We start from the raw sequence: 15,645 nt of genomic DNA, 5'->3' as shown, positions 1-15,645 counted from the left end.
CAGGGCCTGCCCTCCTCTGTGACCCCAGCTTCTCCAAGCCTCACTGGAATAAGTGGCCTTTGGTGTCACCTTGAAGGTTCCTGGGTGACACAAATTATTTGTACTTGTCTACTAACCTAAAGGTTGGTGGTTCAAATGCACCCAGCAGTGCCACAGAAGAAAGGCCTGGTGATCTGCTTCCGTAAATATTACAGCCAAGAAAACCCTATAGGAAAAAAAACAGAAAACCCTATGGAGCAGTTGTACTCTGTAACACTTGGGTTGCCATGAGTCAGAGTCGACTCATGGCAGTGTGTTTGGCTTTTTGGTTTGAAGTCACCTTATTACTTGGAGGTTTGGGTTCAGTTTCCAATCCTCCCACCCCCACTCCTCAGAGGGCAGTGCTGTGCAGTAGTTAGGAGCACTGGCGTTGACAACAGAACTTGGTTTGAATCAAACCCTGCCCCTTACTGTGAGAACTTGGCCAGTTGACTTCACTCAGTTTTCTTGTCTGGGAAATGAAGACAATCATTCCAACTTTGTATGGAGTTTGTTATGAGTAAAGACCATGTGTGTAAAGCCCTTGGCCTTGGGTTTGGTGCACTTTAATTCGGTCAGTTAATGGTTATGGAGCAGGTGCTGCTACCAATACTTGCTGGGTGGATGCATTTTCATCCTTTTCTAAGAGAAGTGCGTGCTTCTTTACCCTTAGCCCAGTTTTACTACAATTAAAAGATGTAGGCAAGAGAGCAAGATTCAAGGTAGATTGGGGCTTATGTTTCTTGCCAGTAAAAGTTAAATGAAAACTGGATAGAAATAAAATTTTTTAGAAAAAAAAGCAGTGGCAAAAGGTGAATTGCTAATGACTGTAGATGCAAAGTGGAGCCTAGTGGCGCAGTGGTTAAGAGCTCGACTGCTAACCAAAAGGTCAGCAGTTCGAATCTGCCAGTCACTCCTTGGAAACTCTATTAGAAAGTTCTGCTCTGTCCTGTAGGGTTGCTGTGAGTTGGAATCGATTCGACAGCACCCAGAAATGAAAGGGCTTAGCTTTGGGTTACAGGACTAGTAAACCCCAGAGTTAGGAAGACAAGCCAGGTTTTCTAGTACCAAGTTGCCATCTCAGGTACGCATAAACATTTAAGGCTCCAAGGTCAGTGCTCTTTTTTGCTTTCTCACTGCTTTTCCTTTCTTACTGATAACGGAAAACTAATAATTCGGGGTGTTCATGTTTTATTTCCACCACCTGTCTGTCTGCTGTACTGTAGTGGCTTGCATGTTGCTGTGATGCTGGAAGGTATGCTACCGGATTTCAAATACTAGCAGGTCCCAAGGTGGACAGGTTTCAGAGGAGCTTCTAGACTAGGAAGAAAGGCCTGGTGATCTACTTCCAAAAAATTAGCTAAATGAAAACCTTACTGGATCACAGCAGAACAGTGTCCAACTTGCTTGCTTTGGACATACCATCAGAAGGGATCAATTGCTAGAGGACATTATGTTTGGTGAGGTAGAGCACCAGTAAGGGCAAAGGCGACTTCAGTGAGATAGATTAGCACAATAACCACAATGATGGATTCAAACATGAAGATGATCGTGAGGATGACACAAGGAATCGGTAACATCTGGGTAACATTTTGTTCCGTTGTATATAAGGTCGCCTTGAGTTGGCTTCTCATAGATAGATATGTCTATCTGTGCTATGAGTCAGAATCAACTTGACAGCAACAGGTTTAGTTTTTGTTTATCTATGTTTTATTTGGAGCCCTGGTGGCACAGTGCTATGGCTGCTAACCAAAAGGTCAGCAGTTTGAATCCACCAGCCACTCCTTGGAAACACCATGGGGCAGTTCTACTCTGTCCTGTAGGGTCGCTATGAGTCAGGATTGACTCGATGGCAACGGGTTTGGTTTTTTATGTTTTATTTAAGGATTCTCTCTTCTCACTCTTAGGCATCTTTCATGTTTTCTTATCTTCTTTCTATAACAGTTTTTCCTCAAAATGTGGCCTTTTTACCATATGATTCAACAAATCCACTCCTAGCTATATGTTTCAGAAAAATTGAAAGCAGGGACTCAAACAGATACTTGTACACCCATGTTCATTGCAGCATTGTTCACAATAGCCGAAAGATGGAGACAACCCAAGTGCTCATCAACAGATGAATGGATAAACAAAATGTGGCAAATATTGTATGATTCCACTTACATGAAATGTCTAGAATAGGCAAATTCATGGAGATAGAAAGCAGATTAGTGATTGCCAGATGTGGGAGGGAGGGAGAAATGGGAAGTTATTGCTTAATGGATAGAGCTTCTGTTTGGAGGGATGAAAAAATTTCAGAAATAGATAGTGGTGAAAGTTGTACAACGTTGTGAATGTAATTAAAACCTGAACCTGTTTGCTGTTGAGTCGATTCAGTTAGCTGACCTTTCGGTTAGCAGCCAAATGCTTAACCACGGCACCTCCAAGGCTCCTAGTGAATGTAATTAATGTCACTGAATTGAACACTTAAAAATGGTTAAAATGGCAAATTTTATGTTATATATATTTACCACAATAGTTTTTTTTTAATGTGTACTTTAGATAACTTGCACATTTTTTATATTCTCTAAACCAGACTCCCTTGGGGAAGGAACCCAGTAGCCTGTTTTTTTAACAAACTTGCCAAGTGATTCTAAGGTCCACTGAAGCATTTGGTCTACAGCGCTAGTGGGTGTGGACATGCCTTCCTTTGGCTGTCGAGGTCATTCCTGTGGGTCTTTCCTTGTCTGATTAGTCAACATGAGGCACAAAAGGATGGGATCAGTGTCAGTTTGAACAACTCCATGGTTATTCCTGGAAATAAAAGTCTCTAACTTCATGCTGGAGTCCCTGGGTAATGCAAACAGTTAAGTGCTGGGCTACTAACGAGAAGGTTGGTGGTTTGAACGCACCCAGAGGTGCCTCGGAAGAAAGGCCTGGCATCCTGCTTCCGAAAGGTCATGGCCATGAAAACCCTGTGGAGCACAGTTCTACTCTGCAACGTATGGGGTCACTGAGAGTCAGAATCAACTTGGTGGCAACTGCCTTTTTTCCAGGTTCATGCTAGAAAATGATTCATATTTTCTTTGCCTTGATATGTAGGTAAGATTCAAAATTCAAAGTTTTAACCTCAACTAGAGTTTGGGGATGGTTCTTATTTTCTCTAAACTACTTCACAAACATTTTAAAACATGACCCAAATGTTCGAAATATCGTCAAGGGCATAGCAGCCTGCACCAGTTTCTAAAAATAGACCTTTCTGGTACAGGTCACTAAGCAGCAATGGCCTCCGTGTCACTCTGCTTACACAGTTTCACATCTGACACCTTCACAACAACAGTGCTGACTTGAAGCTCGAGGACCCACATCAGTCTGTGGGAATTCTTGGTAAAGAGCAACCTAGGGCTGCAGCCTGGTGAACATTCAGCATATCCTTACCGAGATCAGCGGTGTTTGGATTAAGGGCCCTTTCAGCCTCTGCTTCATGATTCCGTGTCCCCTTTCCATCACTGTCTCAAAGTCAGGGGCAGAGGTCAAAGTTCCAGGTTGCTCCAGAGATACTAAACGAACAGAAAAATGAGCTCACATGCAGGAATTTAAGACCCACAGTGTTTTGTTTTGAATCTATCTTGCATTTTTCCTCTTTGCAAACAGGTGGGTTTACAAAGCATCATATAGTTGCAAACTTAATTCGGGACCTTTAAATAAAACATTGAGAAAAGGCTTATTTGTCTTTGGTATTTTCAAAACAGTTCTGCAGTAGTGAGAGGACCTTTCTTTTTATGTCATAATTTGTGTACAACCCTGTCTCGTCCCCCAAATGCACAGACAACGTGGGTGGTATTAGATTTGCAGTTTCTTGGGATTAACATTCTCAAATGAAGAAAATGGGATGAAGGAATGAGGGTACTTAACATTAAATATACATGAGGTGACCTAACTGGACCACCAGGCATTCACATTCATAGGATTCATGGTAGGTTCTGAAGAAGTGCATTAAATTGGATCGAATTTAGAATACTACTTATAGGAATCAATTTTAATTTATGTATTAGCCTACCATCTTTTTTTTTTTTTTTGTGGTAAAGTATATATAGCATAAAATTTTCTGTTTTAGCTACTTTGAAGTGTACAATTCAGTGACATTAATTACATTAACAATGTGTGCAACCATCACCACTGTTTTTCCAAAACTTCCTCATCATCCCAAACAGAAACTCAGTACCCATTGAGCACTAACTCCTCGTTCTCCCCTCTCTCTAGTTTACTAATCTACTTTCATCTTTATGCGTTTACCTATTTTAGATATTTCATATAAGTGCAGTCATTCAATATTTGTCCTTTTGTGTCTGACTTCTTTCACTCTGTGAATGTTTTCAAGGTTCATGCCTGTTGTAGTCTGACATCTTTAAATAATTCTAGTAAGCAGTTAAAATGTTAGCTTTGGCTGTTGTAAGCATTTTTGTCTTTATCCTCTCATTTAATTCCCACAACAACCCCATGAGGTAGGTGTTATTATTATTACCGTTGTTGTTAGGTACTTTTGAGTCTATCCCGACTCATAGCGACCACATGTGACAGAGTAGAACTGCCCCATAGGGTTTTCTAGGCTATAATCTTTATGGGAGCAGATCACCAGGAGCTGCTGGGTGAGTTCAAACCACCAGCCTTTCTGTTAGTCGAGCACTTAACTGTTGTGCCACGAGGGCTCCTTATTATTGTTACTACATCTGTATTTTACAGATGAGGAAACTGAGACTTTCGAGAGGGCAACCTAATCAAGGGGGGCTCCAGTCTATCTGACACAAAAGCCTAAGCTTTTCAGCCAGTGTGTTTCAGATGAGCTGGTTTTCTGTGCCTGCCCAAACACCAGAACCAGTGGGTTCCTCAGCCTTTGACTGACCACAGGCTGGGCTCTCCCAATGCTTTTATTTATTTTGCTTTAAATGCCATACACACTGGTGCCTTTTGTTTCCCCAGCAGTGTTGATTCACATTCTCTTAAATAAAGTAACCGTCCTATCTTGTCTAACTCATTTGATGGAAGCACATCCACATGCCAATAAAAATAGAAATGGGGGAAACAGCACAGCAAGAAGGGAGGAAGGATAGGGGGTTTTATGGCTTACCAAGATATGAATATAGGCTCATCATTTTTCACTCCTCTTCCCACCTCCCCACCACCCCAAAAAAACCCAAAAAATTCACAGCTTGGTTCCAATTACTGTTTGTTCTGTAATTTTTTAAGTGATTGAAATACCTGGTTAATATTGAAATGTTGGAATAGTCACTGTTTTGTAAGAGGACAGTTGTTCTAATGAGATGGTATCATTTCTCTCCCAAATGGTAGATGATTGGTAAGTGTTGCTGAGTTTAAGTCCTGAACGTACTAGTACTTAACCATAGCCCTAGAAGTCCCTTTGTCCATTGCAGGACGGACTCTACTCAGATCTAATCAGTTTCTGAAGGAGTTGAAATTTGTCTTTATGCTCTGTTCTTGCCAGCACCCTAATGAAGCCCCCTGGCTTTTACCCATTTTGGTACCCACTGCTCTCTGCACTCGCCCTTTGCCTCTCACTCAAATCTTTCCTCCCTAGAAAGGGTTTCTCCACATTTGTCTCTTTCCTGCTGGTTCCTCATCCAAACTTACCTTTCCACTTCTTGCTGGCTCAGAACCTTGCTGGGGGATGACTTGCTAATCTCCAAAGACATGGCTCAGAATAGTAAAAGTCCTTGAAACTACAAGATATTACACTAATATAAAATGGGTGTAATAAAGCTATTATTCCTATTTTAAAAGGCTATTTTAAGAAGACTCTCAACAAGATGGATTGACACAGTGGCTGCAACAATAGGCTCAAACATAGCAACGATTGTGAGGATGGTGCAGGACCGGGCAGCGTTTCATTCTGTTGTACGTGGGGCCACTATGAGTAAGAACCAACTTGACGGCACCTAACCACAACAATTTTACAGGTTATGAATGTTTTAACATACAGGAGTGTGTTTCCAGTGGTGTGATCTCAGGTGACAAATTGGTTGGAGTTCTCTGGATAGCCTTCAAGTCATGGACAGAGGGTGACCTCAGCCTCATAAAGCTGACCTTGACCAAGTCAGTCTCTGTGTTCAGGAGCCTGCTCCCTCATGGACTCCTCCCAGTGCAGTGAGCTGGAAGCCTTAGTGGCCGGTGATGGTGGGCCCTGGAGGTGAAGTTAGAGGAGATATGTCAGATACCCTGACACTATAGACAAAATGCCCATTTTGTAATTTTGGAATCACTATACAGGGATATTGCGATAATTCAAATATGATGTATTATTGCCTAGTGCTGCCATAACAGAAATACCACAAGTGGGTATCTTTAAAGAGCAGAAATTTATTTTCTCACATTTCAGGAGGCTAGAAGTCTGAATTCAGGGTGTGGCTCTAGGAGGAGGTCCTTCCTTGTCTATTTCAGCTTCTAGTAGCCCCCAGCAGTCCTTGACTTTCCTGGGCTTATAGATGCATCTGTCTCCATCATCTGTTTTCCTCTTGCCCCCGTGTGAGTCTCTGTGTCTCTTCTGCTCTTTTTATAACTCAGAAGTGATTAGGTTTATGACCCACCCTACTCTGATATGTACTCATTAACATAACAAAAGAAACCCCTTATTTCCAAACAGGGTCATATTCACAGGTACAGGGTTAGGATTTGAACACATATTTTTGGGGGGATACAATTTAATCCATAACATGTGAATATTGACATCTTGAAGATATTGAAAAGAAAATGACCAGTAGTATATTGTTGTCTACAGGGAGGGTTTTATCCCAAGCTAGTTTTCCTCTGCCACCCAACGGCTTTGTAAATATTAACATAGGTTTGAAACCTATGCACAAATTGGGGTTTAGCTATGTCAACTGCCCTCAAATGGCACAATACTGAGTGAGTGAGATTTGCGGATTGAAGTAAGCAGTGGGATGACAGGACACTTCAGCAACCTTATTACATCGTGTCCATATGCAATAGTAGGTCATGTGGAGGGTTGCCAGATTTAGCAAATAAAAATAGAGGATGCCCAGTTAAATTTGAATTTCAGATAAACAATAAATAATTTTTTAGAAAAAGTATGTGCCAGATTTTATCTAGCAGTCCTAGTCACATGACAACTTAGATGTGCAGAAAAAAGGTGGGTTCTTTATTATGTCTAAACCTACCATAATCCAGTCTTCCTCACAAACCCTCACCTGCTGATTAACAAAGAAACAAAACAATAACTTTTAGTCCTACCAACCAACCAGCCAGTTGCCAGTTGACTCAATTCTGACTCATGGCAACCTTACGCATTACAGAGTAGAACTGCGTTCCATAGGGGTTCTCAATGGCTGATTTTTTGGAAGTAGATCGTCAGGCATTTCTTCTGAGGCACCTCTGGGTAGACTTGAACTGCCAGCCTTTCAGTTTGCAGTGAGCTCATTAACTGTTTGCACCACCCAGAGACTCTACTTTCACTACTAGCCAAGTTTAAAGTTAGCTTGGTCTAATCATTCGAACAGACCCTTGAGGCAACGCTCAGTCTCTAAAATAAAATGCTCCCTCTTCTGTCTCTGCTGCCCAGCTGCCACAACAAAATGATGTCTGAGGGTTTGGGGCAATGGCGAGGAAGTAGTTCAGGTCTTTGGACACAGTGTACCCTGGCCCCTAGGCTCTGTCCCTAGACTTCCAGTCACTGCTGGCCTCCCATACTGATGAACCTATGGTCACTTTTGGCCTGGGCGCTGGTCCTGGGATCACTGGAATCCCCCCACTTGGAGATTCAGCCACTGTTCAGCTCTCATTGGCTTCAGACACATGAGCGTTTTCCAAGTTCTCCATCCTGACAACCCCTGGCCCAGAGGTCCACCGTGGGACCGACCACCTTGCCCCATCATAGCTGCTACTTTGCCGCTCTACTGGCATGCATCCCACGTCTGAGTTTCTTCCTTCTGGTGGGACCACTCCTCTATCTACATTGAGTTGGGCCTGGCCCTTCTCCACAGTGACCTTCTCCTAGAGTCTCAAAGGGAGCAACGGGGCCAAGATTCCCTGATACTCTTGACATTCCAAGCCTCATTTATCTCACACTCTTGTCTTCTTCTCCATGAGGCCAGAGAAGTGAAATCAGAACTTGGTTTTGACTGCTTGACTTGTCACCATTCTCTCCTTCATTCCACAATACCCTGGGATTGGAAGGGCTGTACTGTCCTGGTATTTCTTACTCTACTCTGTGCTCCCCTTCTTCCATAACTGCAAGCCTCCTGTCTTAGGCAGGAGGGGTATCTTCTTTACACTCTGGGGAAAATTTGGTGATTGGAATCCTCTAGGCTTAACCCTGGATAAGTTACAGAAGTTCTCTAAAGTGTGGTTGCTGACTAAGAGCTTGTATGACATGCAAATTCTTGGACCCTGCTCCAGACCTACTGAATCAGAAACTCTAGGGGTTCAGCCTAGCAATCTAGCAAGCTTTCCAGGTGATTCTGATGCATGCTAAAAAATTATCTACCTCTCCTGCCCTACCACCCCGTCATATGATTTTCAAGCCTAAAGTCTTATTAAACAGATTAAGTACTCCCTCTCAGCCTAATTGATTGATTAACTTGCGAGATAAACTGGAAACATTTTATGGTTTTACAAAAGGAATTTGCTGACACATTTGAACATAATCCTGGAGTTTAAGGTTCAGATCTAAATTTGAAACAGATGATCCTGATTTCACTGGACCTTACTGGAGTTTCCGAGCTACCTAAAGTCTAAGAGGAAGCTAGCTAAATAGATCTGACTGTATTTAGAATTCAAATATGGTAGTTGGTCTCATGGTGGCTGTTGAGATCAAAGGCAATGTATACTTGGAACTTTTGCATATATCAAGCTTAAAAACCCCTCTGAATAAATTGACTCCTTGTGGTCTAAATCCTTCTACATAAATAGTACTGGCAAGTTTTTCCCATCTGCCAAAAGGGTGAGCCATGGGGTAGAGCCTGGCAATTTACTATGTCCAATGGCTTGAATAGGAGGAGTCTTCTAGGTCCCTTTATTTTTTGACCATTGCAATCATTTGGCGTCAGGTAGATGATTCCATCCTCCCTAAAGGTAGTACCAAGGAGGGAGTGGTATTGGCAGATGGTGGTAGCTTTAGACTCCTCTTCCCACCCCACCCCTAATAATATGCATTAGTTGCCCACTCAATAAAAAATAATATTCTTTGACAGAAACAATTCATGTTTTCTCAGTCTCGTTGCTGTTGTTAGTTGGCATTGCGTCAGCTCTGACTCATAGACACCTTATGTATAACAGAATGATAAGTTGCCCTGTCCTGCACCATCTTCATGATCGTTGGTATGTTTGAGTTCATTGTTGCAGGTATTGTGTCCATCCAACCCATTGAGGGTTTCCCTCATTTTCGCTGACCTCTACTTTACCAAGCATCATGTCCTTTTCCAGTGGCTTGTCTTTCCTGATGACACGTCCAAAGTAAGTGAGCCAAAGTCTCGACATTCTCCCTTCTAAGGAGCATTCTCGTTGTATTTCTTCTAAGACCGATTTGTTTGTTTTTCTGGCAGTCCACAGTATATTCAATATTCTTTGCCAATACCACAGTTCGAGTGCATCAATTCTTTTCTGTCTTCCTTTTTCATTGTTCAGCTTTCACATGCATATGAAGTGATTGAAAAGACCATGGTTTGGGTTGGGCACACCTTAGTCATCACAGTGACATCTTTGCTTTTTAAAACTTTAAAGAGGTCTTTTGCAGCAGATTTGCCCAGTGCAAGACATTGTTTGATTTCTTGACAGCTGCTTTCATGGATGTTAATTGTTGATCCAAGTAGAATGAAATCATTGACAACTTCAATTTCTTCTTCATCAATCTTGTTAAAGGATGAATAAAAGCATCTTTAGGAAATTGCTCTAACCTAAGTAAAAACAGAAGATTTACTATGCAGAACACAGCTTCAAAATAATTTCCCTACAACTCCTTTTACAACCAAATTACCACCCATAAGCACCTCTTATATGAGATTCTGTAGCCACCACTTTTCTAATCCCATTTCCTTGATGTACAAATTTCCTGAAAGTGAGAAAAAGCTTTAAACATCTCCAGTCCTGTCTCAGAGCTGTACTCACACTAGACAATGTTCTCATAAATCCCAGGAAAGGTAGGTAAGACCTATGCCAGTAAAAGATAGTGATGTCTTTTTTTTTTTCCCCCGCGTTCATTAAGTTGCTTAAAAAAACAAAAAACAATAATCCCTAGGCAATAAATAATAGCTTTCAAAACTCCTCCACTATACGGCTGTGAGGACCATGGTCTCGGGGAACATCTAGCTCAGTTGGCATAACACACTTTATAAAGAAAATATTCTACATTCTACCTTGGTGAGAAGCATCTGGGGTCTTAAAAGCCTGTGAGCAGCCATCTAAGATACTCCACTCGTCTCACTGCTTCGGCAGCAAGGGAGAATGAAGAAAACAAGATACAAAGGAAAGATTAGTCCGAAGGACTAATGGACCACAAGTAACACGGCCTCCACCAGACTGAGTCCAGTACAACTAGATGGTGCCTGGCTACCACCATGGACTGCTCTGACTGGGATCACAACAGAGGGTCCCGGACAAAGCTGGAGAAAAATGTAGAACAAAATTCTAACTCACAAAAAAAGACCAGACTTACGGGCCTAACAGAGACTGGAGAAACCCCAAGAGTATGGCTCCCAGACACCCTTTTAGCTCAGTAATGAAGTCACTCCCGAGGTTCACCCTTCAGCCAAAGATTAGACAGCCCCATAGAACAAAACGAGACTAATGGGGCACAATAGTCCAGGGACAGGACTAGAAGGCAGGAGGGGACAGGAAAAAAAAAAAAAAAACTCCTCCACTATAATAATTCTTATAATGTGAAGCATGAACTTCTAGTATCTTAGCTGGTGCTATTGTAACACAAATACCACAAGTGAATGCCTTTAACAAATAGATATTTATTTTCTCACAGTTTAGGAGGCTAGAAGTCAGAATTCACGGTGCCGGCTGTAGGGGAAGGCTTTCTCTGCCAGCTCTGGAGGAAGGTCCTTGTGTCTTTGGACTTCCGCTCCTGGGTGATCCTCATGTGGCTTGGCATCTCTCTTCCCCCATCGCTGCTTTGCTACCTTTTGTTTAATCTCTTTTATATCTCAAAAGAGATCAATTCAAAGTATATCCTACATTAATCCTGCCTCATTAACATAACAAAGACAACCCATTCCCAAATGGGATTATAACCACTTGCAAAGAGGTTAGGATTTACAACGCATATTTTTTGGGGACACAATTCAATCCATAACATCTAGTCAGATTCTAAACTGAATACGGCTCATTGTGCTCCTGGTTAAGAAATGAAGTTTATCATATTCTTGTGGAAGAGTTAAGAAAACACATCATTTACTAATTTTATGCGGAAGCCTTACTAATTTTATGGGAATGCTGTGTAATACAATGGAAAAGTATCTGGGCTTTGGAATACCCTGCCTTTGCATCTAGACTCTATCCTTTTAGATAAAATGGAAACATTTTATGGTTTTAAAAAAGGAATTTGCTGACATATTTGAATATAATCCTGGAGGTTCAGATCTAAGTTTTGAAGACTCTGTCGCTTATTGGCTGTGTAGCTCTAGCTCTATAATTTATCACAGACTCGGTTTTTCTTAGCTGTACAGTTGGAATGATTTTTTTCTAAATTTGTGTCTTAGGGATTTTGTGATGCTTAAATGAGATACTCTATGCAGAGTGACAAATACATATTTGGTAAATGGCAACCACAGAGGAAATGGTAATTACTGGAAAGAATGGGTGTGAAAAAGTAACAAGCATCAGAATCTGAAGAAGCACTTGGCTAAGTTTGTGTTGTTGGGTTTACCATAACTCTTTTTGGTTGTACCTTGATTTACTTAAACCCAGTTTTATTTCTTTCAGACCTAGAATAACTAAATCTGTTGTCAGTTTCTTGTGATTAAGGTTTGAACTAAGCAAGAACCAATACCAGTTGATTCCAACTCATGACGACCCCATGTGTGTCAGAGTAGAACTGTGCTCCGTAGGGTTTTCAATGGTTGATTTTTCAGAAGTAGATCACCAGGTTTTTCTTCTGCCTGCCTCTGGGTAGATTCGATTTTAGTTAGCAGCTGAGCTAGTTAACCATTTGCACTACCCAGGGACTCCAAGCAAGAACAGGCAAAACTAAGTGATGACAATAGAAGTCAAAAGTAGTGGTGAACTGTCTGGAATAGTCTGGAAAGGTCTTGACGGAGCCTTATGAGGGTGCTGGAAATGTTCCATATCATTAAGCTGTTTACATAAGACCAGTGCATTTTACACACTCTGTGTATGTTACACCTTAATAAAAATTTTAAAATGATTTGAACTAGGTGTATATAAGGCTCAGAAGGTCTACATATACCAAATCTACTTTTAAACCTAGGCAATTTCATTTTTAAAAAGCCAACTCAGTGAATGTAATCAAGTTCTTTGGCAGAATTTGAAAACTACATCTTACAGAATTATTTGCCTGCTGACGTTTATTTGATCCACATTTTTGTTGTTGTTACTGGCCATTGAGTAAGCCCCTGACTCATGGTGACCACATGTACAACAGGACTGGATTGTTGTGATCCATAAGGTTTTCGTCGCCTGATTTTTCAGAAGTAGATTGCCAAGTCTCTCTTTCTAGTCTGTCTTAGTCTAGAAGCTCCACTGAAACCTGTTTGGCATCATAGCAACACGCAGGCCTCCACTGACAGACAGGAGGTGACTGTGCTTGAGCTGCATTAGCTGGGAATTGAACCTGGGTCTCCCGCATAGAAGGTGAGAATTCTACCACTGAACCACCACTGATCCCTTTGATCCACATTAAAAATCTGGAAATTTTACATAAAAATCTAGATTTTTGACTTCTGGAAAAATCTGGCGGTGTGTACTCACATCAGGGGAGGCATACCCCCCTCCAGTTTGTTTTGGGTCCCCACTGCTTCCTATGATCTTACACCTGCCACTTTGCCTATTTCCTCTACCTGCTTGGCCCAGTAGGCATTTGAGTTTGCTGTCCTAGTAGCCCAAACAATTGATTGGCCGATTATTTTTTTCATCTTCAGCCAATTGTCCAGGCTGGGTCTTTGCATGTAGAGGGCTGGTTGACAATCTTTAATACTAAACTGAGGCAAGAGATCACTGTATCCTAACCTCTTTGATCTTGCCAGTGCTCACCATAGCAAACACTCATGAACTGTCTGTTGAGTGAGTAAAAAACCCCACATATGTGCTGACTGTCTGCTTGTGCATATCTCCTGTCGAATTTTTTTTCAAGGCAGTGGTATGCTAGCTCCACTGATTCAAGCTGCCTTTTTCTGCTATGATGCAAGATGGGGGTTAGGAAAGTGAAATGAAAATGTTCTCCACACTATCAGTTAAAATTATGATTTGAGGCAGGTTTTATTATATTAAATTATCATCAGGCTAATTGCTTAATAGCCTCTCTCGTTACTGCTGGCTGGCGCCATTCAACTGATCTCCTCTGGTGATATGGGCTGAGTATTCTTAGTGGTATTCTCACTAAGAAATCTGCTAGCCGGAAAAATACCCAGAGCTCCTGAATATCACACATGCCATACATATCCTGTTTCAAAGTTACAAAACATCTAACATGTACAGTAGTGTTTAAGAGTATACACTTTGAAATCAGGCTGCTTGGGTTCAAACCCTATTACTGCCACAGTTACTAGCTGTGTAACCTTGGGCAGGTATTTAATCTCTCTGTGCCTGAGAGTCTTCAACTGTAAAGGGAGTATAATGATAGTGCCTCCCTAATAGAATTGTTGGGAGAGTTAAAATAAGATATGTAAGGTACTTAGTATCCTTCCTGATACATAGTAAGCACCCCACCAAGTAACTAAGTACATATGTAAGTACGTATATAAATGTTACCTGCTATTTGCTGTTAGGAGCCTGGGTGGCACAAACATTTTGCTATTGACTGCTAACCTAAAAGTTGGCAGTTTGAACCCACCAATGGCTCCCCAGAAGAAAGGCCTGGTGAAATGCTTCTGTAAAGATAAGAGCCGAGAAAACTCGATAGAGCAGTTCCGCTCTGTAACACATGGGGTTACCAGGCGTCAGAACTGACTCAGTGGTAATGGATTTGGTTTATTTGTTGTTGTCGTCGTTGTTGTCGTCAGGTGCTGTCTGGTTGGTTCCGACCGATAGCGACACCATGTACAACAGAACAAAATGCTGCACAGTCCTGAGCCATCCTCACAGTCGTTGCTATGTTTGAGCCCACTGTTGCAACCACTGTGTCAATCCATCTCGTTGAGGGTTTGTTACCATTACACCTTATTTAATTTTTGTATTAGCGGTGCGGTTTTCCTAGAGACTGCAGTGGGTCACTAATAAAGCTGTAATTGGGTTCTGCAATGCATTTTCTCCATAGTTTGTGTTTCATTCATAAGGGTAAAATGTGAACACAAGTGTAATTTCTCTACCTGTTATTCTTAGTAATTTGAGGACTGAATGGTAACTTGGGGTTCCCCATCTGGGATATTGGGACTTAGAAGGGATGACACTGATTTTAATGCTTTTATTTGCTACCTTGTTGATTGTCACCATCCTCACTGTCTTAGTTATCTAGTGCTGCTATAAAAGAAATACCACAAGTGGATGGCTTTAACAAAGAGAAATTTATTCTCTCACAGTCTAGGAGGCTAGAAGTCTAAATTCAGGGTGCCAGCTCCAGGAGAAGGCTTTCTCTGTCGGCTCTGGGGGAACGTCCTTGTCATCAATCTTTCCCTAGTCTAGGAGCTTCTCAGCAGGGACCCTGGTCCAAAGGATGAGCTCCGCCCCTGGTTCTTCTTTCTTGGTGGCATGGAGTCCCACTCCTCTGCTCACTTCTCTCTTTTATATCTCAAAAGAGGTTGACTCAAGATCCAACCTAATCCTGTAGATTGAGTCCTGCCTTACTAACATAACTGCCTCTAATCCTGCCTCATTAACGTTACATCAGATCACAAAATGGTGGACAACCACACAGAACTGGAAATCATAGCCTAGGCAAGTTGACACACATTTTTGGGGGACACATTTCAATCCATAACACTCATCTTTGTGATCTATTCTACAATGCTTCTTTCTTCTAAAGAGACACCATGTTTTCTAAAAGTGAGACATGCAGAGTGCCAGTCCCACTTGAATCTTTCACATGGTTCTATAAGATTTAATTCATTTATTGAGCATCTACTATATGCCAGTCATTGCTCTAGGTGCTTGCAATTCAGCTTTGATTAAAAACAAACATCTCTGTCTCATGGACCTGACATTCTAGTGCACAGAGACAATGAATAATAACCCTAATACATATGTATATTATACAGTATGTTAGAAGGTGGTGAGTGTTCTAGGAAGAGAAAACCAGACCAGAGGCTGAAAGGATGTTTCTAATTCCTCCATTCATAACTTCCTCCTGGACAAACTTCGTATTTTTAAAAACAGACTTCTGCAGCATACCATGAAAACACAAGGTCTGGCAAGTAAGTACTCTAAACCAAAAAACCTAACCAGTTGCCGTCCAGTTGATTCCAGCTCATGGCGACACCATGTGTTTCAGTACAGAACTGT

At 41.6% G+C, this 15,645-nt stretch overlaps 1 protein-coding gene and 1 long non-coding RNA gene across 2 annotated transcripts in view; one reads left to right on the top strand and one right to left on the bottom strand.

The window, feature by feature from the left end:
- SHROOM3 (shroom family member 3) overlaps positions 1-15,645 on the top strand; it is a 411,264-nt gene that overhangs the window by 174,761 nt on the left and 220,858 nt on the right. The gene's annotated exons all lie outside the window — the stretch shown is intronic.
- LOC111821786 (uncharacterized) lies at positions 174-6,186 on the bottom strand. Its single transcript, XR_002825120.1, has 3 exons — positions 5,994-6,186; positions 3,436-3,557; positions 174-205 (listed from the first exon to the last, which is right to left on the bottom strand). It is a non-coding gene; the product is annotated as an uncharacterized LOC111821786 (long non-coding RNA).

Source organism: Trichechus manatus, unplaced genomic scaffold (assembly GCF_000243295.1).
Source record: "Trichechus manatus latirostris isolate Lorelei unplaced genomic scaffold, TriManLat1.0 scaffold00105, whole genome shotgun sequence".
Taxonomy (NCBI): domain Eukaryota; kingdom Metazoa; phylum Chordata; class Mammalia; order Sirenia; family Trichechidae; genus Trichechus; species Trichechus manatus.
The sequence above is the reverse complement of the archived record's forward strand: the minus strand, read 5'-3'. Positions and strand labels throughout refer to the sequence as shown.